This window comes from Pteronotus mesoamericanus, unplaced genomic scaffold (assembly GCF_021234165.1).
Source record: "Pteronotus mesoamericanus isolate MK-2021 breed Mesoamerican mustached bat unplaced genomic scaffold, CSHL_Meso_final contig_180, whole genome shotgun sequence".
NCBI classification, from domain to species: domain Eukaryota; kingdom Metazoa; phylum Chordata; class Mammalia; order Chiroptera; family Mormoopidae; genus Pteronotus; species Pteronotus mesoamericanus.
In genome coordinates this window covers 3177208-3199791 of record NW_026555076.1, presented here as the reverse complement: position 1 = coordinate 3199791, position 22584 = coordinate 3177208, and the positions used below count along the sequence as shown (strand labels likewise).

The 22584-nt window shown below is 35.9% G+C and overlaps 1 pseudogene; it reads right to left on the bottom strand.

The window, feature by feature from the left end:
* Window positions 1–2676: 2676 nt before the first annotated feature.
* On the bottom strand, window positions 2677–3577 carry LOC129065481 (40S ribosomal protein SA-like; annotated as a pseudogene).
* Window positions 3578–22584: the final 19007 nt, after the last annotated feature.

Sequence of the window (22584 nt, the reverse complement as noted above, 5' to 3'; positions counted from 1 at the left end):
CAAATCAGAAAGTGTCTATAAGCTCTTGGTTTCTACCACGATGATGACTAGAAAGTCATTTTAAGATTTATCTCAGTACTTTCTACTGCCCTGTTATGAGAGAAACTAAGGGATTATATACAAGCATTCATAGAGTAAAACAGGTTCTTTGAAAACTGTATATAATCACTTGAATGCCAAATAATTTTGGGATTTAAATCTTCTTTCATATTTATGAAAATAAATCATATAATCCTTTTCTATATTCTCAGTAGGAATGACAGACCTCCAAAACTTTAAGTTTTGATGTAATTTGAAGGATTAAACACAACTAATTTGAGAGATTGAAAAACAGATATCCCACCAATAACCTATTCTGTGTGCATACAGTTCAAAGAAGCTGCATCTTATTACTAAAGTAAGTACCTCCCAGGGTTTAAAGCATGACAGCCTGTCAGGGCCTCAGTAAAATTACTGGAAAGCTGACACATTCAATAAAACTCTTTCAGTCTTTCATAACCACAAGTGGTTGAGAATACAGTTTTACGCGATTTGAATTTTTTACCCTTGCTGCCAGTAACAGTCATTTTCCTATAAAGCAACCTTATTGGTGACAGCAGTGTCAAAGAATGAGAACGTCTATGAAGGTTGTGTTAGGTAAGCTTAATTAACAAGGTATTTAACAATTTTAATAGTTTGTCCATTCAGTGAGAATGCATTTATGATGCTTCTCTTACTGCTCACAATGAAAATGTGTTAAATAGCAGCTTCTCTCCAAATGATATTCATCCTAAATGACCTTAAGAAGCTTCACCTTTTGCATAATGTCCTTTCCGTTCATTCTAAATCCCATTGATCTTTTTTTCTTTTCCCCTGCACAGCACTTTAATGTGTGAACTACTGATATTGTTATTTAATAATGTACACCATCTGGAATTGTTCCCCAGGTAACCTAGCTTCCACAAAAATTGTTTTTACTCTCTCTGCTTTTAATCACACTGATTAGAGCTGGCAGTTGCAGAAAGAGCAGCTACCACAACCTTATCACCTACTATTAGGAATTTACTATGCTAGACTTCTGATAGTCATTAATTAATAATAAATCCTATTGAGACTTGCAGTTCCAGACACAGTTTCATTCTTTTGGAATATGGGGGTGAACAACACAGGCAGAACACTTATACTTAATATTAATGTTTAATAGACCCAATGGTTTTGTAAGATTGGCATGATCTTTCTTTGTCGATGAGAGAAATAAGTTGGGTAAACAGCACAGGAATAAGTGGCTTTCTCAGTTCAACCTGCTTGTAAGTGGCAGAGTGTATTGGTCTGTTTGGGCTGCTGTCACATTTGCTTTCTTACTGTGTGTTAATGTTGGTGGACTGTGGCCTCTCTTTTTTCAGCTTCTACCTTCCATAATGGTCTATTTATTGCATGTTGGTCTGTGAATCTCTGCCTCAAGAAGCCTATTTTTTCCTTCACATTTTAAAAACAGTTTTATTGAGGTATAATTGATATATCAAAGCACTGAATATATTTCCTGTAGACAACTGATGAGTTTGAGGATATGCCTATACCAGTGAAACCATCTCCACAGTCAAGGCAATAAATATATCCAACACCTCCAAAAGTTATCTTCTTTCTCTTTGTGTGCATTTCAAACACACACACACACAGAGAGAGAGAGAGAGAGAGAGAGAGAGAGAGAGAGAGAGAGAGAATTTGGCTCACACAGAGGCTGGCAAGCCCACAGTTTGAAGCCAGCAGCCTGGAGACTCAGAACAGTGGGTGTTGCACCTTGAGTCTGAAGGTGGCCTGTAAGCAGAATTCCTTATTCTTCAGGTAACCTCCGTCTCTTATCTCTTAATGCATTCAGCTAATTGGATCAGAACCATCCACATTAAAAAAAGTAATCTGCATTACTCAAATTTACTGATTTATATGTTCAACTCATCCAAAAATACCTTCACAACAACATTTAGACAGGTGTTTGACCAAACTGTTAGGTGCTATGGCCTAATCAAGTTGACACAGAAAACTATTCGTCACATACAGCATGGTTTCAGAATGGGTCTGTCACTCCAAAAAGTCTTATTTTTCCATTTTAAATTTCTGACAGGTACCATGGTCTGCATATAGAAGGAGAGCAATACTATTTACTGAATGCATAAAATAACAGACTTTTTTTTCCTTCTCATTCCACATGATATTATTTACTATTCAAATTTAAATTAAACCTCAATGTGATATAACCTTTTTGGTTTGTCTCTTGATACTTAATGAGAGTTATTTGCTATTTGCTACCAAGACTACCCAAGCCAAAGTGATTATAATCAGTTTCAAAGTTGTATTTTGATTGGAATAAATAGATCAAATTTTCATTAATATTGAAGCCAGAATGCTAAATCTACTGTTTGTTGCTCATTTACTTTTATTAGCATTTTAAAATTTTAGATAAGGCCTAATTAATTTCATCTGCATTCAGAGAAACTGGTTTTGTTCGAATCAAAAACAAAAAATTATGAAATATGTACTTAAAGAGAAAAAGAAATGTGTGCTGAGAGAGGAAGACAGTGGCCAACTAGGACAATAACAGTCACCCTGACTCTCCCATTCACTTACTCTTAAGCCACTTTGTTTATTTGTTTTTGATGAACTATTTGTTTTCCACGAACCATATTTCCATTCTGTGTAAGAGTTTCTGGAAGGACAGCTTATGACCATTAAGTGGCTCTTCCTACCCACTCAGTGTCCGGAGCAGTGGGGACTGCAGACCAGTCTTCAGAGCCTGGTCGAGTGCTCCAGTCTTCAGCAGGAAACTGATGAAAAGGCAGGAGGGTGCCTGCACCTTCAGACCAGTCTATGACCTCATGTTGGGGAGCAGTGAACTGAGGAGCTGGTAGAGTCTCTTCACCCTGAATTCCTCCCTTGGACACAGCCTTTTCAGCAGTGACCTGCTCTTCCTTTTAAATCTCTTCATGATCTCTGTAGAAGTAGAGATCAGGCAGGACCTCCCATGGGTGTTCATCGGAGATGATGCTGCATATGCACAGAACTTTGCAAGCCAGCATCCACCACATTAGACCCTCTGGGTGAGCCCCCTTTTTGTTGCAAGAGATGGCAATGTCCACTTAGTGCAGATGAGAGTCTGTGTTATACAGGGCAATGGCATGCAGGTAAACATAAGCTGCCTCTGTGAGATGCTGGTGCTCAGCCCTGGGATCAGTAACCACAAGAAGTTCTGTCTCCCGGAAGGCTGCCTGGATCTATCTAGGGAAGGTTCCAGGAGTGAGGTCACCGGCAATAGGAGTGTTTCCGGTGACAGCAGCAATCCTCAGCACAGCTCGCTGGCCAGTATTCTCAGATGATATGACGATGACATCAGCAAGGTTTTCAATGGCAACAACGGCACAAGCTGCCAGCAGGAGCTTCTGCCAAGTTGTCTTCACATTTATGATGAAGAGGCTATCACTTTTTCTTTTTTAGATGCCCCTTTCCATTTAGAAGTCAAGGTTGGTGTCATTTAGTGGGTTTCTGCTGCAAGGAATTAAAGGACATCCTCGTCCTTTATTTGCAGGAAATTAAGGGCTCCAGACATTGTGAAAGTTTCCCTTTAATTTACCTGGGAACCAAGAACAATGCCGCATGAACCCCTCCCAAATCCCCCACTGAGCCCATAAACCTCCCTGAGCTGCTCCCTAAATTCTGCTAGCCCTGAATGTTCTTTTGTTTGATGTTAAGCAGTAAACCTGAAACATATCTCTGAGGATCTTTGCTGAAGGATAATACTTAAATGTTTAATACTTAATTTAAGCACATTCAGATACATTCTCGCTCTTTGAACCACTTTAATAACACTTCATGTAGAAAACAAAAATGAATAAACAAAAATGTTAAAGAGTTATGTCAGATAAATAAAAGTAAACAAGAGAACTATTATTTCCTAAATTATGCTTTTAGACATTATGTCATTTTTATGTAACTAAATATATGTAGTTTATGATATTTGGTGGGTGTGTTAAACATGAAACAAATGTAAGTTTTTAATGTTCCCCTTTTTTTCTTTTATCCATATGGAAAATATAGTTTAATCATTGCTGAGTTCTCTAACATATAGGTTAATAATGCTATTGATTTTTTATTCTCATATTCATCTATACATGCAAAATGTTCATACATAATTTCCCTGTGAATCTTCCTTTGTTTACAATTTATATAATGTCGTTAATTACAGAAACTACATTTCTGTAGTTAAATACTTCAAATTTGGATCTGTTATTTGTCATCATGAAAATATTAGAAAATTATATTAAATAGCTAATGTCTAAATCCATATAAATTTTTGAGTATATAAAAGTATTAGAAATACCATACTTTATGCTTAGGTTGTTTTAACATTGGTTTGAAAACATTCAGCAAATCTGTTCCTTTCCTCAGAAAATGTACACATAAAACTTCTAGAGATGTAAAATATTACTTAGAGAATCATAAATCCATTATTAGTTCATTCATTTTTACTATTTTTATTATTTTAAATTATATTTCAATGGTTATGTTCTTTATTACAGTTATCCCAATTTTTCCTCCTTTGCCACCCAGCACCCCTACTCCTTCAGACAATCCCCACAACATGTCCCTGTCCATGAGTCATGCATACAAGTTCTGGGCCTACTCCATTTTCTATACTGTACTTTACATCCCCATGGCTATTCTGTAACTACCTATTTGTACTTCTTGATCTCCTCACTTCCTCACTCATTCCCCAACAACATCCTCCCATCTGGCAACGATCAAAATGCCCTTCATATCTGTGATTCTGTCTCTGTTCTTGTTTGCTTAGTTGTTTTTTTTTTTTAGATTCAATTGTTGATAGATATGTATTTATTGTCATTTTATTGTTCATAGTTTTAATCTTTTTTATAAATCAGTCCCTTTAACATTTCATGTAATAATGGTTTGGTGATGATGAACACCTTTAGTCTTTTCTTGTCTGGAAAGCTCTATATCTGCCCTTTGATTCTAAAAGATAACTTTTCTGGGTAGAGAAATCTCAGCTATATGTCTCTGCTTATCATAACTTTGAATATTTCTTGCCAATACCTTCTAGCCTGCAAAGTTTCTTTTGAGAAATCAACTGACAGTCTTGTGGGAACTCTTCTGTAGGTAACTAACTGCTTTTAAGATTCTCTTTGTATTTTTAACAACTGAGATTTTAATTATGATGTGTCTTGGAGTGGGCCTCTTTATATCCATCTTGTTTGAGACTCATTGTGCTTTCTGGACTTGCATGTCAATTTTCTTCACCAAATTCAGGAAATTTTCCTTTATTTTCTTTTCAAATAGAGTTCCAATTTCTGTCTCTTTCTCTTCCTCTGACACCACTCTGATGTAGATGTTGGAACCCTTGAAGTGGTCCCAGAAGCTCCTTACACTTACTAGTTTTTCAGATTATTTTTTCTCCTTGTTCTACGTGGTTGTTTTTTACTTTCTTAAGCTCCAAATCATTCATTGGATTCTCAGCTTAGTCCATTCTACTGTTGTTTTCCTGAAAATTGTTCTTTATTTCCATTACCATAAACTTCACTTCTGACTGGATCTTTTTTATGCTGTTAAGATCCTCACTAAGTATCTTGAGCATCTTTATAACCAATGTTTTGAACTCTGCATCTGATAGATTGCTTATTCCTATTTTGTTTAGTAATTTTTCTGTAGTTTTGATCTGTTCTTTCATTTGGGCCATGTTTCTTTGTCTCCTCATTTTGGCAGCCTCCCTGGGTTTGCTTCTATGTATTCAGTAGAGTGTCAATGACTCCCTGTCTTGGTATCATGGCCTAACGTAGGAGGTGTCCTGTAGGGTCCAGTGACACAGCTTTCCCTATCACCCAAGCTTGGTACTCGAGGTGCACCCTCCATGTGGACTGAGTACACCACCCTCTTGTAGTTCAGCCTTGATCGCTGTTGGCAGGTTAATGGGAGGGCTTTACCCAGGCCAGTCAGCTGCAAGGATTGGCTGTGACTACTGAGCACAGCCCTCCACCCTCCAGAGAGGATCAGCAGTGTAGGGGCAGGGTAGGGGTGCTCCGACATGGCCTGTAGCTATCTACTAGGTGCACATCCTCTGGAGTTGCCCAGATGGTGCAGACCAAGGTCACTCCCCACATATGTCTTGCCTAGGGCCTTCGTTCATGAGTTATAAAGAAATCTAAGATGGCTACTACTCGTGCTGGGTTTGGAGGTTTCCAGGTGAAGCTAAGCTGGCTACTGTTAGTGCCAGGCCTGGGACCACTTAACAAGAGATATTGGGACTCAGTGAGGCTGGCTCTTGCTTGTTTAAGAGGACTTAGGAAGCTGTGAAACATGAGACAAGACCAGCATTTCATGTGGAAAAGTCACTGTTTACAACTTGGGTGGGCCCTTCATTTGGGTGGGACAGAGTCTCAAGGGATCTCCAGGGCAGGGCAAACAGCATTAGCCAGGCTGTTGGAGACTCAAATATGGTACCTGCCTGCTGGCTCTCTGGCTCTCTTGAGGAGGGCTCACAAAAGGGGCAATGGATTCTGCCTGCCTTTCTGTTTGGGAGAAAGCTGTCCCCCAGCTCTTCCCTTGATACTAGGCACTTCAGTTCCTCCCTATATGCCACTGCAGCCTTTCAAGCTGTTACCTCAGTGCTGGAGCTCAGAGAGAATGAGTCTGAGTAAGTCCATGTGTAGGTTCTTTAAGAGGAATTGCTTGGGGCTCCAGAAGTTTGTTGTGGTTTTTTTTTTACCAACTCAATCCCCACTAATTTTTGCTGCCAGAAGTTATGAAGATTTATCTTCCTGGCACTGGAACCCTGGGCTGGGGAGCCTGGCATGAAGCTGGGACTCCTCACTCCTGAGATATCCCTTCCCGATTTTTATATACCATATGTATAGATGAGACCAGTCTGTTCCATGTCTCCACACCTTCTACTAGTTTGGATGGATGTGGTTTCTTTAATTCCATAGTTGTCAGATTTCCATTCAACTCAATTTCTGATCATTCTGAGTAATGATTGTTTTATAGCTTAGTTGTAATTTTAATGTGGCTGTGCAAAGAAGTGAGTCGTGTTTACTTTTGCTGCCATCTTCACTGGAAACTCCATCTTGTTGTTAGTTAAAGAAAAATTTTTCAATTATAGTTGCACTAGTAGCCATCTCTTACCTGAGTTCCTAGAAAAGATCTCCATATTGTCTTGTTTACCCTCAAAAAACTATTCTCCTTTTTGAGGAAATTCCAAGCTGTTTTCCACAGTGGCTGCACCAGTCTGCATTCCCACTAACAGTGTACTAGGGTTCCCTTTTTCTACAACCTCACCAGCACATGTTGTTTGTTGATTTGTTTATGATAAAAATGGAACTGCCTTTTGACCTAACAATTCCACTGCTGGGATTATACCCTAAGAATCCCAAAACATCAATTCAGACGAACCTATACATCCCAATGTTTGTAGCAGCACAATTTACAATAGCCAAGTGCTGGGAGTCACCCAAGTGCCCATCAGTAAATGAGTGGATCAAAAAACTATGGTACATTTATACAATGAAATACTATGCAGCAGAAAGAAAGAAGGAGCTACTACCCTTCGTGGCAGCATGGATGGAACTGGAGAGCATTATACTAAATGAAATAAGCCAGGGAGTGAAAGAAAAATACCATATGATCTCATCTATAAGTGAAACCTAATTAATAAAACAAACAAGCAAGAAGAATGTAACCAACAACATTGAAAGAAAAAAACAAACAGTAATGAGAGAGGAGCGGGGGTGCGGGTAATGGGGAAAAGAAAGGGAAGGGTCAAGTCAAAGAATATGTATAAATGACCCAAGGACAAAGCCAAAGTGGGGAAGGATTGAGGGAGTGGGTGTGGCAGGGGAAAGCGGTGGCAGGAAAATGGAGACAAATGTATTTGAACAATAAAAATTAATTTTAAAAAAAGAAACCATTCTCCACACTGTCCTCAGAAGAATCCTTTTGAAGTAGAAATCTGACCGCTTTCACCCCTGTTTAATTACATGAGTAGCAATGCAGCTATACTCACCTCACGTTTAGAAATGACCCTGCTAAGCTTCTTTTGAGTTAGTGAATGAGGGAAACATCCTAGGGGCTTGCAAAGCAACAAAATAGAAGAAACCTGAGTCACTGGATAACCTCACAGAACAAGGCTGACTCGTAGCTTTGAATAGTTCCCTCTGAATTTTGATAGGAGAGGGAAAACAAACAAAAAGTCCACTTTTGACTTTTTAAGTTTCTATACCTTAGCTTCTCTTTATCAGAGATGCTTAGTTTATTTCCAAAGTACTAAACAACCCATTCAACTCTACTTATGTGAATTCATATGACTTTTAAGCTGTGCAAAAATAAAATTCAGCATTTATAAATTAATATTCAATCTCTACACAAAATATAGACCTATAAATGTGAAAAATGTTCTGGTAATCTCTTCTCTGGATTTATGCTCCTTTATGGATAAGCTTCTTTCTTTATAGCTAGAACACAGAAAGATTTAACAAAGAACTACACTGTTACAGCTAGCAAGGTTAAAACATACTCCTAAACTGAAATCATGAATGGAAGTGAGGGTTTTTTCCTGAAGCAAGATCAAAAGAACAAGTAATCATGGAACGTAGACTACAGGACATTTTGAGTCTGTTAAGTGTTTTCTAAGCATTGCTGGAACCAAAATCAGTTTTGCTGTAAGTCACCACATTATCCCTTCAGATATAGTAGTGACATTACAGTTACGATAATAATAAGGCAATATTGCACCTAGGTAAGATAATATGATTTCTAAAATAAGTCACCAGTTAACGTTGAATCCAGCATAAAAGAAACCTCCTAGAAAAGCATGTTTCCACTATCTCTTTGCTTTGAGTGAAGCCAGCTAATTTCTCTTGCTTCATTCTTCTTAGTCGTTTTCAATTGCATCATTCATAGCATAGACGAGTCTTATTTTATTTGGATCCTGCATAACTTGTTCACCTCATATTTTCCCACATTGTCTTTGACCATTATTATCCAAAATATTGAATTTATTTTATAAATGAAAAAAGGGGGAAGAAAGGGTCAAGTTCTAATCTACATAGGATTTTTGTGTCCGCTGCTCCCTCTTTATAAAATGTTCTTTTCCACACGTTACATCTGACTTCTCCATCAGACTCCTGCAAATATCTGCTCAAATATCACTTTCACAACAAGACATTGCCTCACTGATCAAACATATTTTCATTATTCTCTCATAATCTCATTTTTCCTCAATAGCACTTAACAAATTTCATGATGGCTACATGCCTGTTTACTTGTTTAACTGTGTTCCCCACTGGCCTGTGAGTATTGTGAACACATGCACCTCATCTCTGTTGTTCACCACTGAATATGTAAAGTCTGATCTAGCGTCTTACCACCTGTCAGCATTCAGTAAATTTATAGCAAACTACAAGATCACATAAAACAGAAAGAACAAGAACCATAGAAGCACTCAAACAAAATAAAAGGAAATGAAGTTTGGTAAGCAGTCACAATGATCAATAAAGAAAAAAATAAAAAAAATGCTGAAAATGTTTTAGGTGAAAAACATCTCTTTGGATATAGTAGATGTAGTGACAAATAGGGCATACTGCTTATGATGTTACTGCTGAAGAAATTCTCAAGATTTTCTATAGGAACAAATTGAAATAAACCTTCTCTAACATTGATTGATAGCAGCACATCTATCACCTTGAAGATATGACAATATTTTTTAGTCAACAAGGATAGAAGTCATATACAAATAAAATAAGCTAGGGTGTATATAAGAATCTGTATCAAGTAAAAGAGTTTATAAAAAAAGAGATAGAAAGAGTGAGAGCAAGAGAAAGACATAGACAGAGACTGAGAGTAAGAGACAGAAAAAAAGGGAGAGATGATATTCTCACATTTCCCTCCCACTGTATGCACAGTAGTATGTTTGATGAGTCTGGCACCGAAACCGTCATCCAATGGCAGAGCCCAGATTTGACCTTAGGCATTCTGTCTTTAGATTATAGCTCTTAACTATGTTTTGTCATTGTACCATTTTACCTATGATTAATACCTGAGTCCCATCTTTAGGTTTAATTGAAAGAAACTGGCTATGGCCAAGAGTGAGTGATATTTTATATTTACTGACAAAACCAAAACTCCTAATATTATAGGAGTTAATGACATTCATCTATGAAAAACCAATTTACAAACTAAGTATTGCATGATGGAAAACTGTAAGTTTTATGTTTTTTTCTTCTATATATCATAATAGCATACCTTTTTGACCCTCCATGCAAGAATCATAGGAAATAACACATGGCAGGTATTATTATAACCTGACTTCTAGCCCTAGCTGGTGTGGTTCAGTAGATTGAGTGCTGGCCTATATATATATATATATAAAACACCTGACTTCCATATTATATCCTCACTTAAGAATTGACAAATGACAATGCTTAAAGTAGATTCCAGGACACTATCAAGGTTTTGTTTTCATAGGCTGCTGATTATCATCTTACTTTGTTATAATTTGAATACTGTATCCATCTATCTCTAGTTCAAATAACTATGCCTTCCATTTCTTTTTTCCACTTTAAAAAGCAAACAGTTTGTTATGAAAACAGATGAATCTCATCAAACCATATAAAACATTCTAATTTTACTGAATAAATTTGCTTCCTAGATTCTAAATGTTTAAACTATAGAACACTTTCTAGTTAATTTTCAAAAAACTACCAGAAACGAGTGAATATAATTTCTCTTGGAAAACTTGTTTAATCATATTTATAGAGACATATAAATATATTTCTAAAATCCTTCTGATTGATTCCTCTGCATAAGAAAATAGAAAATCATTCAATATGATGAAATAATATTTTTGTTTAAGTCTTCTGTATTTTGTCACTGTGGGGATATTTGCATGAAAATGATTTCTGTGTTGCTAAGAGTTCATCTGCTCCTGCTGCTTATTTCTCACCTGAAGTCACAATTCTCTGAGTGTACATCATAATCATCTCTACATAAGCCAATTTCAGTGTCACAAACAAAGGATTATGCTTTCAACTGAGAAATAAACAGCAGGAGCAGAAATCTACAAACCAAATACCTCAGTTTATGGAAATGTCCCAATTAATAAAAATTCAACTGAAGAGAAATACTTTAAATTATATATCTGCAGAATTATCTCTCAACAGAGTTTTTCAGTTTTGTGACATTTCAATGTGCTTTGTACTGAGGCTAGTTAAACCTGGTTTATTCACTGTTAATTATGCCAGATGTCTTTTTATCCTTCTGTTTATGTTTAACAGTCTGCCCCGATTCTATCATTTTTAATTATCTAAAGCCTTTGTGCTAAGATTCATATAGAAGTAGTAGCTCCTCCTTGGCATCCATTGATAGTGACTGAATAAAGTAAAAAGACAACAGATGGCTATGTGCTGCATTGCGGACTCACATGGAGACTTGAATGAACCTTAAATATCTGTCTATTAAAAATCATGTTCCATAGTTAATCATAATTCCACTTGCCATTTTAGCTGCTCTGTTATGATGTTGTAAATTACAGTACTCAGAGATTATCTTGTAACTGAATATAGTTTAGTCCAATTTTGGAGGGTACTTAAAATACTGAATAAAAAAAAAAAGGTTGATTTACTGCCTACTATATCATTATTCCCAGAGGTCAAAACTTGGCAAAATTTACCAATTTTTGAAATAAATTTATTTGCTATTAATCAGGTCAAGTAATATTTACTCAGTGCCTAAAATTTGTCTGACACTGTAGCAAGCAATAGAGACACCATAAAGAATGAGCATTATCTTTTTAAGAAAGATAAATGAGCCACTGGCACAATGAACTTTAGTAGTTTTATGAGAAATTTATGCAGTAGGTTAAAAAGTCTGAAAAGGAAGAAGTACCCAATTCTACCTGGGAGAGAGTAGAAATCTTCCTAATGGGTATATAGCAGGATCTACATCTTCAAAGTTGAGTAAGCTTTAACAGAGAGGAGTTTGGAGAAGTATGAGGGAAGAAATAAGTAGAAGAAAAAAATGTAGGCAGAGAGAGCAAAAATAAATTAAATAAGCCACCAAGGTTATGTAGCATGGGATATGAAGTTAAACTAATAATAGATAAATGTAATAATTCTCAAACTCCTGTGTATATAAGAATCACTGGTAGGACTTGTTAGACATAGATGCTAAGGCCACAGATCCCCCCTACTCTGATTCAGTAGGTCTGGCATTCTAACTGAAAGTTTGCATTTCTAGCAGGTTCCCAGATAGGCCGATGCTGCCAGTCCATGAACCGCCATTTGAGACACAAAAGAAACATGACGGAAGTTTAGTAAGCCGGGTGAAACATAGTTATAACTGTATGATATGTCATGTAAGCCTGGAGAACAGCATATAATAGATACCTAAAAGATACAGAGAAAAATATCAAAGCAAATTACTAAAAAAAATAATGAAGTGACAAAAGAAGACCTCAAGAGAGGAAGAGAGGGACAAAACAGAAAACAGTTAACAAAATGACAACAGCAAGTCCTCACCTATGGATACTTTAAAGTAAATTGACTAATTTCTCTAAGAAAAGGCATAGAGTGGTTAAGCAGATTTATAAAAACAACCTAGGGATAGGCTGCCTCTAAGAGACTTACTAATGACACACATAATCTGAAAGTGAAGAGCTGAAGAAAGATATTCCATGCAAATGGTAACCAAATGGCAATAGTTATATCATAAAAAGTAGACTTTAGGTTAAAAACTGCCACAAGAGACCAAGAATATATAATGATAAAAGGATTGATTTAAAAGGGAGAAATAACAATAAATGTATACACATCCAAATATATAAAGGACATAAACATATAAAGCAAATAATAACAGACTTGAAGGAAAAAATTGGCAGCAATACAACAATATTAGGAGAATTCAATATTCCACTTTCCAATAGAACATCCAAATGGAAAATCAATAAAGAAACCACCAACTTAAACAACATGGATCAAATAATTGTAAAAGACATATACAGGACCTTTCAATCAACAGTGGATGATATACACATAGTTCTCAAATATACATGGAACATTCCACAGAATAGACCACATTAGATCACACTATCAAACTAAAAAGCATTTGCGCAATAAAGGAAGCAATCCTCAGGGTGAAAAAGCAATCTACAGAATGGGAAAAAAATTTACAACATTTCTGGCCCAGAATACATAAGTGACTCATCCAACTCAAAAGAAAAATAACAAATAATCTGGCTTTTTAAAATGGCAAAGGACCTGAACAGACAATTCTCAAAATGAAGACATACAAATGGCCAGGAGGTATATAAAAAGGTGTTCAACATCATTAATCAAAATGCAAATCAAAATCATGTTGACATATCACCTAACACCTGTTAGAGTGTCTATTAAAAAAAGAAAAAAGATATTAAGTATTGGTGATGATTTGGAGAAAAAGGAACCCTTATACACTGTTGGATAGAATCTTAATAGGCACAGCTATTATGGAAAAACATGGAGATAATTCAAAAAATTAACAATAGAGCCACTTCGGGGTATATAGCCAAAGGAAATGAAACCAGAATCTCAAAGAAGATATCTTCACTCCCATGTTCAGTTCAGTGTTATCAACAATAGCCAAAATACAGAAACCACTTCAATGTCCATCAACAGATGAATGGGTAAAGAAAATTTACTATATAAACAATAGATTATTATTTAGGTTATTTTAAAAATCCTGTCATTTGTGACAACATGGATAAACCTGGAGGACAATGTGATAAGGGAAATATGCCAGACATGATTTATTTATACGTGAAATCTAAAATAATTAAAGTCATAGAAATAAAGAATAGAATGGTGGTTGTTGAAGCTGAGAGGAAAGGGAAATTGGGAAGTGTTGGGAAGGGACTATGAAGTCCTAGTAATGAAAAGTGAATAAGTTGTTGAGATCTAATAAACAGCAACATAAATATAGCTATCAATACTATATTGTATAATTGAAGTTTGCAATGGAGAAGATCTTGTGTTCTCACCAAAGAAAGAAAGAGAAATGACTATGTGAAATGATGGATATGTTAATTAGACTAAATGTGGCAGTTATTTCACAGTGTGTACATATATCAAAATGTTAAGGTGTACAAATTAAATATATATATTTTTGACAATTACATATCAGTAAAGATGAAAATAAAATAAAACAAAAAAAATCCAGCTCTTTTCAGGAAAATCATGCAGTAATGAGTTAATTAGTCTCTCTTGAACCTTGGGAGTTTGGGTGCTAAAATGGTTTCTAAGAAAATTCGCAGTTGAAGAAATGAGAGTTACAAGAGCTGGGGGAGGTGGCCATGATCAGTGACCACAGAACTTATAATTAATGTATGGGCATTCAAATAAATAAAAACTAACCAATTTTTAAATTTTTTATTGTTATTCTATTACAGTTGTCCCAATATCCCCCCCTTGCCCTCCTCCACCCATCCCACACCCATTCTCACAGTCAACTCCCACGCTGCTGTCCATGTCCATGGGTCATTCACACATGCTGTTTAGTCCCTCCTCCTTATCTCAATTATTAATCACCTCCTTCCTCTCCTCTGGTTGATATCAATCTGTTCCATGTTTCCATGCCTGTGTCTATTTTGTACATTAGTTTATTTTGTTTATCAGATTCCTCTTATTCGTAAGATCATCGGTATTTGTTTTTCACTGCCTGGCTTATTTCATTTGGCATAATATTCTCTCCAGTTTCAGCCATAATGTCATGAAAGGTAGAAGGTCCTCTTTTCTTTCTGCTGCATAGTATTCCATTGTGTAAATATACCGCAGTCTTTTAATCCACTCATCTACTGATGGGAACTTAGGTTGTTTCCAGCACTTGTCTATTGAGAATAGTGCTACTATGAACATAGGGGTGCAAAAGTTCTTTTGAATTGGTGTTTCAGGATTCTTAGGGTATAATCCAAGCAGCAAAACCTCTGGGTCAAGAAAAAAGGGAAAAAAATTAAGAAAGATTTGAATAAATGTAGCCATTCCATGATCCAATATGGAAACACTCCAAAGTACATAGATATAGTTCTAAACATTAATATACACATTTACAGTAATTCCATTAAAATTAATTTCTTATTTTAAAACTTATGTGGAACATTAAATGTCAAGTGAATCATGTATCAAAACTCATTGTATAAGTATGGCAGTGTGGTTTTAGCACATAAGAGTAGGATGCAGAAAGAAATACTTAAGTGAGTACACTGAATATACATCCTTTAGAATCAAATCAGTTGATACACACAATTTTCACCTCAGTAGTCTAAGTCCTTTCTGACACCAAACAAATAATATTTTAGTTTCCACTTCTCTAAAATGAATAAAAATATACTAGTGTCTAGCTCGTAGGGAAGTTGTGGGGATGCATTAGAAAATTCTTGTGAAAGACTTGTTCATAGAACTTTGTGCATTTTCCTGTAGTAATAAAGATCAGCAATGTTTCCACATCAATGAAAAAAATTATCCTATTCTTTATTTTCATATTCACTGTTTAATTGTATTTTATTAAGAACCTAGTAATTAGTATCTAATATGTTTCTAATTTTTAGACAATATAAACAATGTTGTAAGAATAATTTTTCACAAGCTATCTTGTCACATATGTAAATTATTCTTTAGGGTAAGTGATAAGATCAGAAAACTAATTCAAGTAGTCTTTACTTTAAATCATTGCAAATCATTGATAAAAATCTATGCAAATTTGTACTACCATTAGTAGTATTAGGTTGCCCAAAAAGTATGCTATGATTTTTTCCATACCATGACTCTAGTAGTGCATAGTTGTCTTTAACTTCATTGAAAAAATTTTGTTTGGTTATATTATGACAGCTGTCATATTACCATGCATTAAAAAAAAACATCAAAATTGGGGAGTTTTTGTACAGCTATTTTAATATTGAAGATGGGAAAAGTAGGCAACATTTTTGGTGTATTATGCTTTATTATTTCAAGAAAGGTAAAAATGCAACTGAAACACACACAAAAATAGGTTTCTGCAGTGTATGGTAAAGGCACTATGACCGATGGAATGTGTCAAAAGCAGTTTGAGCGGTTTCTTGGTACTATTTATATTTTGGCCAAATACTTCTTTGTTGTGGGGCTGTCTTATGTATTGGAAGATGTTTAGCAGCACTCCTGGCCTCTACCCACTAGACGCAATAGTGGGAGATAGCCGACATACTCAAAATATCCAATCAATAAAGTTATTGGTGAAAATTTTTAAAAAGTGTCTTTTAAGAAAAAACTAGGTGGACATTTTGGCCAACCCAATATATGAGTGTATTTAATTTATCCACATTTCTCATACCTTAAACAACAGTCTTTTTTTTATTTTCCTTATACCAAAGTACATTTGATATCAGTAATATTTCATATATTTTTAAATATATTCATGAAAAAGTATTTCTTGTGTGCATTTGTATTCCTTTAGTTATGTACAGAAATGACCACCTGTTCATATGTTTACCAAACAGTCTTGTTTTTATTTTTTGCAAATTTTCTCTTAATGCATTTTCCCTGTTGTTTTATTGGGTATGTTGTATCTGTTTGCTGGTTTTATTCTTTGGCTTTTTCATGTTGAACTGAATTATATTCTTTCTAAAAATTAAAAACATTAGAAATTTATTGTGGGTATTTGAACAGTATTTTTCCCTATTTTGTTGCTTGTCTTTTGATTTCTTTATGACACTATTTACCATTCAGAGAGTTTTTGCTAAAGAAAACTCCCTGTGTACCAAACCTCTTCAGTGGTAACACAACAGACCAGCAAGGAGATTTAGGCAATGCCAGAGATCAGTAATAAAGAATCCAAAATGGATTTCATGTATTTTATAGCCTTGGAGATTAAAAATCACTTCATAAATTATATTCCTGAAATTCTATTGGGGACTGGCCTTGTCAATGTCATAGGGAGCAAAAGTTGCATGTTAATCTGAATTTCTGACTTGTTTATAGATATAAGTTAAGTGTAAGACTGAATTTGTCTAGGAGGTAATGTCTTAGTACGATCTATCATCTGGGTAATTCTAAGCATCTATTTTGGCAATGCCATAAGAACTTCATGGCATGTATCCTTCTTTCTATAAAGCATAGAGTGACCTACAACCTGCATATTTAATAGCCTTAAATTAAGCATTTTTTTAAGTTAAATGACTTAAGTGAAACAGTAAGGGGGGATGATATAAAGAGATACATTTAGCAAAATACATATCCACGAGTTTTGCTAGTTATTTTTTTAACTAAAAATATTCAACAGTATTGGCAAGTGCTTTAGGAAAAGGAAGATTTATAGAGCCTACAACAGTTCTAAAACTTGCCAATGTTATTGTTCACCTCTCATCACTGCTGAGCCTGATGGCCCACATCATCCCTTGCTTCTCTTCATTTGACATACACTTATTGAGCACCTACAGATTTGAAAAGATTGTTTCCAGAATTAAGTTATACAGAGCCAAAACAAGAAAACTTGAAAACCTCCTGCCCTCTTGAAAACTATCAAGTGATAAGAAAACAAAGTTTAAAATAATGAATTATACATGTGGTTATGTTAGGCAGGACAGAAAGTAAAACAAGGCAGGGAAGAGGAGGGAACCGCATCTCACCCACTAACTCAGTAGTCCTGAGCCGGGCCCAGTAAGATTGCCAAATGTTCCAAACATCACAAGAAATACCATGCGAGCACCAGAGGAGGGGAGCCCTTAAAGTTCTGTATGTATGTATCATTTCCACTGCCTGGGAAAGAAAGCCTTTGAAACTGTGTATTCATCCCAAAGTCTAGAAGGTGAGAGGAGCACACAGTGCTCAAAGAAAAAACCCATAAATAACTTGGGGTAACTGCCTCAACTTTAATCAGCTGTCTCCTGTCATGTATCTGTTTTACAAGAAGATGAACAAATGTGGTCTAGAGCAAGATAAGAATTTGGGGAAATAGACCCCCACGCATGCCTATGTTTAAGCTATCACATCTCCCCCGGGGAAACTGCCATCACCTTTACCCATCAATCAATATGTGGCTCCCTCACCTCACCCCACAACTATGTAAGTACTCAAGAGAAAAGATCCAATGCTTTTTGACACACTTGTATTTGCCACCCTTCCCTTTACCTGTGCCCATTTCCTTTCTCCCCTTCTACAGTGAGACCTGTTCCTTTCAATAAGAACTTATCACTAATAAACCCTTCTTACATGCTAATAGACTTGCTGATCTGTAATTCTTTATTGTGTCGGCAAGAATAACCAAGCTTTCCCTGCATCAGTTACAATGTTACACCTCTGAAATAGAAAAAAATGTAGAGGCTAAGAGGTATAAAGGCTGCAAGGTAAACCTAGGTTATATCCCACTCAAATGACCAAGCCCTTTCCTACTCCATTACCTGACTGAGGTGTTAAAAGTGGATTTTTCCATATGAAAGAAGTTCCTAAAGCTTTAGCTCTGCCCTAAATTTGCAGGGTACTCATAAAAGAGAGAGCCTTGAATAACCCGAATCCTTTGAAGTTTCTGGCTATAGAATGGGGAGAAAAGAAATTCAAGATGACCTTCTAAGTAGTGTTTTCTAAGCAGTATATGTAAGTAGTACTGTCATCCAGTGCAGTCCATGAGAGTGAAAGGGAGGCTATTAATAATTATGCTTAGACAACAGGATGGAACTCCCCAGGTTTTTCCAGACCAATTATGACTTATAGTCACTTTGTTGATCATTGAGGTCAGGATTTTGTTGACCTCTAATCAAACCTAGGCTTTATAAACCAGGAATACACTGTTTTCAATATTGCAGCTTCAAGGATTTCATATTTTTTGCTCCATTTTTATTCATCAGAAAGCCTCAAGCTCTTAGGAAAACTGTGACAGAGAGAGCCTCCTCCTGGGCAAGTGTCAGCAGGATTCACTGTCTAATGCTGTCCTGTGGGAAGAATAAATACATGAATAATCTCAGAAGCTTCTACATAACTTTGCACCAGACATGTGTGATAGAGGTCACAGTGGTACCAAGTGGACTCCAGTTACAATGCTTGACTGGAAAATTTCATCCTAAAATGTGTAATATTAATAACAACAGGATAGTATCATTACATGGATGACTTCTTTCAAGTTTCATGGAGCTTTGACTACCATAATGTCTCAGTGTATCAAGAATGACATGTAATCTTGAAATCTTGATTTGTGGGAGATGCCACCAGGCGTTGTGATCATGACACCAGGCGTTGTGATCATCATCCTTCACCATAACCTGACTAGTGGCCTTCCAGGTCTGCCACTGCACATGGACACAAGGATTATAAAAACCTAAAGAAATACAATTTTTTTAGATATAGGAATTTTAGTAATCAGTAATGTAAATCAGCAATTTCTTTTATAAATATGAAACACTCCTATGCATAGATTCAAATACAGTTATATAACACCAATTAAGGTGTCATAAATCGCATACAGTCTCTGAATTCAATTGAAAAGTAAGAAACAGAGTGTATGATAATTCTGTTATCAGCCAACATTTTGTGAGTTGTTGATGATTATATAATTTAAACAGAATTAATTTTAATAATTATTATTTAGCTATGAGAGTCATTGAAGTTCTACATGCAAAATGATAAATCAACGATCCTGTATTCCATTGGTAACATAACTTGCTCTTGCTTCTGACCTGAAAAAAATACTCATCAATTTTAATTGTTACTACATTGATTTTTCTTGTAATACAACATTTTCTGTAAGTTAACATAGCCAGACAATTAAGCTATGTGAAATATGTGGAAATTATAAAAAAGGCAAACTCATAAAAACTAGGTAGAATTGTGATTCCCATGGGCTGGAGAATTGAGGAAATGGGGAGATGTTTGTCAAAGGGTACTAACTTACAGTTATAAAATGAGTAAGTTTTAGAGATCGAATATTGATCATGGTGACTATAGTTAACAATACTCTATGGTATGCTTCAGAGTTGCTGAAAGAGTAAATCTTAAATGTTCTCATCACTAAAAAAGCAATTAGTTCAGATGATAGATGTGTTAACCTTATTGTGGTAAGCATTTTATAATAAATACATCAATCAAATCATCCCATTGTACACCTTAAAGTTATACAATGTTACATGTCAGTTATATTCCAATAAAGCTTGAAAAAACAGTACATAAAAAAATAGCCAAACATTGAAATATAGTTTTAAGGAGCAAATATGGAATGCTTTTATATGCCTTTTAATATTTAAGTATACAAAATTACTTTGGGACACATAAATTGCTAACTGATTTGAAGTAATCTGGCTTAGGCAACCACAAATATAAAAATATATAAATCAGAGTTTTCTAGCATATTGGGACTAGACCAGCTGTGATAAAATAGAGAGCCCACACTGTTGGCAAAAGCCATAGCTCTAACCCTGCCACTATTTTCTCTCTGTGAGTTCATGCTCACTATAAGGTAAACTGAAGAGAGAAGCTGGAGACTCCCACAGGTTGAATAATCCTGTCTGTTTGGTTTTTGAGACTAACCTGAGTTGAATGATCTCTGACATTTTATGAGAAACATAAAGATCCATATGTCCAGTTTTATAGGTTTATTTGCTGCGTTCTTGTCCATGTACCAGGCCTCAGATTCACCAGCCAAGCTATTCTCTGTCTCCCAGACATCACAGGGTACTCACATCTTAGTTTCCTACTCCTTTCAGTTATGGGAACACCAAATATTTCATTAGCAGCTCTAGTAATTGGAATTATTTCCCTTCACCTCTGTTCTCAAGACCAACCTATATAGGGACAGTAAAGTAGCAGATATTTTTGCCCAGCTAACCCTCAAATTTCTACCAACCCCTCTATAAAGATGCAGATCCTTTCTTTTTATGTTAGTTGATTGTTGGGATCTTCCCATGAGGCTATATGTGTGGCATTGCTGCAAAAGAGGTTGGTAATATTGTATGAGTATAGGGTAACTGTTTATGACTATGAGACGGCTGCTTCTTCACATCTTCACCTGATTAAGCTAGTTTTTTATTGTACCACTGCCATGATACAACAGATTGCTGCTTTGTCTGCCTAACCTGTGCTTTGGGGGTTGGATGACAGCAGGTGATGGCTAGCCATGCTTGCTTAGTCAATTGGACAATTATCAAGGGGTTTTCCTTTACACAGATGCTGATAGCTCTTAGTAGAAGAGAAAATAATTCTGTTCTGAGGAGGATATCACTTTGTTTTAGACCGTCAAGGAACTGTTTTGTAACATTCCTGACTCTACCTACCATGATTATTTATCATGGATACCTTTACCAAGAGTGCATCTGTTGAATCTTAAGTCCTAAATAAATAATAGCTTTCCTTACACCTGAATATTCTCAAGTGTATGTAACCTTGTTCTGGGCCTCACTTGAAACTGACAACTGTTGAAATCACCAACATATAAAGTAGAAGAGTTTAATAAAATTCCCAGTGCTGTGCCACCTACTTAGTAGTGGGAGATGCAAAGCGCAACCAATTGTTTTGTATGTTAGAGGGCACAGTGGAAGATAGCAGACCACTAGCTTCCTAAAAAGTACACAGGCCCTTGTTTTCTCTTTTTCCCGGGAATTTTTTCTTGGGTATTCTGTCATGCCTGTCCTTTCTCTGATGTTTATAAAATTCACCATTTTCTGCTCAAGTCCATTAAGTATTATTCATTAATATAATAGGCCAGTATAATGTCCTGTCAAATGACAAGAAGTTCAGGACTATGTAGTTAAAGATAGCAGGAGAGTTAACATGGACTTTTATTATACTGCTTTTCTTGTAATTGTAAAATCTTTTCAATCACCTCTGATAATGAGAATTGAGAAGAAAGTTTTCCATGTATAAATAACTTCATGCCAAGTGCCAAAGTGTATATAGTTCAGTTATAATAACACCATATTTAGCAAAATGACCACAAATAGGACCATCACCCAAATAAATTTATACATAATTGACTATGATTTATTTATGTGGTTTTTACTTCCTTTTTTTCCCGTTGAAGAAGACAGGTAAAGAAATTGAATGAAGTTACTGCGTTGACCACCATCCAAAGCATATTCAAGGTTTTGTTAACGTTGATAATCTCAGTGTGCTTCCAGGGTTTTCATACCATTTTGGTTTAACTATGAAGGGAGACTTTCTACTTATCATTGCACCCACACCAAGCAAGTGTAAAAGCCTCCCAAAACCTTGCCTTTCAACTTTATCTCATCACAGGTAAACAAAGATGAAAACTTTCATAATCGTCATGCCATTCGTGTGAGGGATTTTTGCCTCCACAGTTAACACAAGCTTCCCAGAAAAATGTTCCCGTATGCTTAGCCGTGAGCATTTTTCCGTTCATAGAATGTCAGTGACCCATTTCATTACTGAGGAGCGTATGCTGATTTACTTTGCCTTGCCAGAGAACCTTTTCCACAAGCGGAGGAGATAGGAAATGAAAGGGTAAGAATGTGCAAAGACTTTTACAACTCTATAAATTTAAGAACACATTTGAAGCCAGAAGTTTTGATACTGCCCTCCACAGAAACGCTGGAAGCCCAGCCAGAGC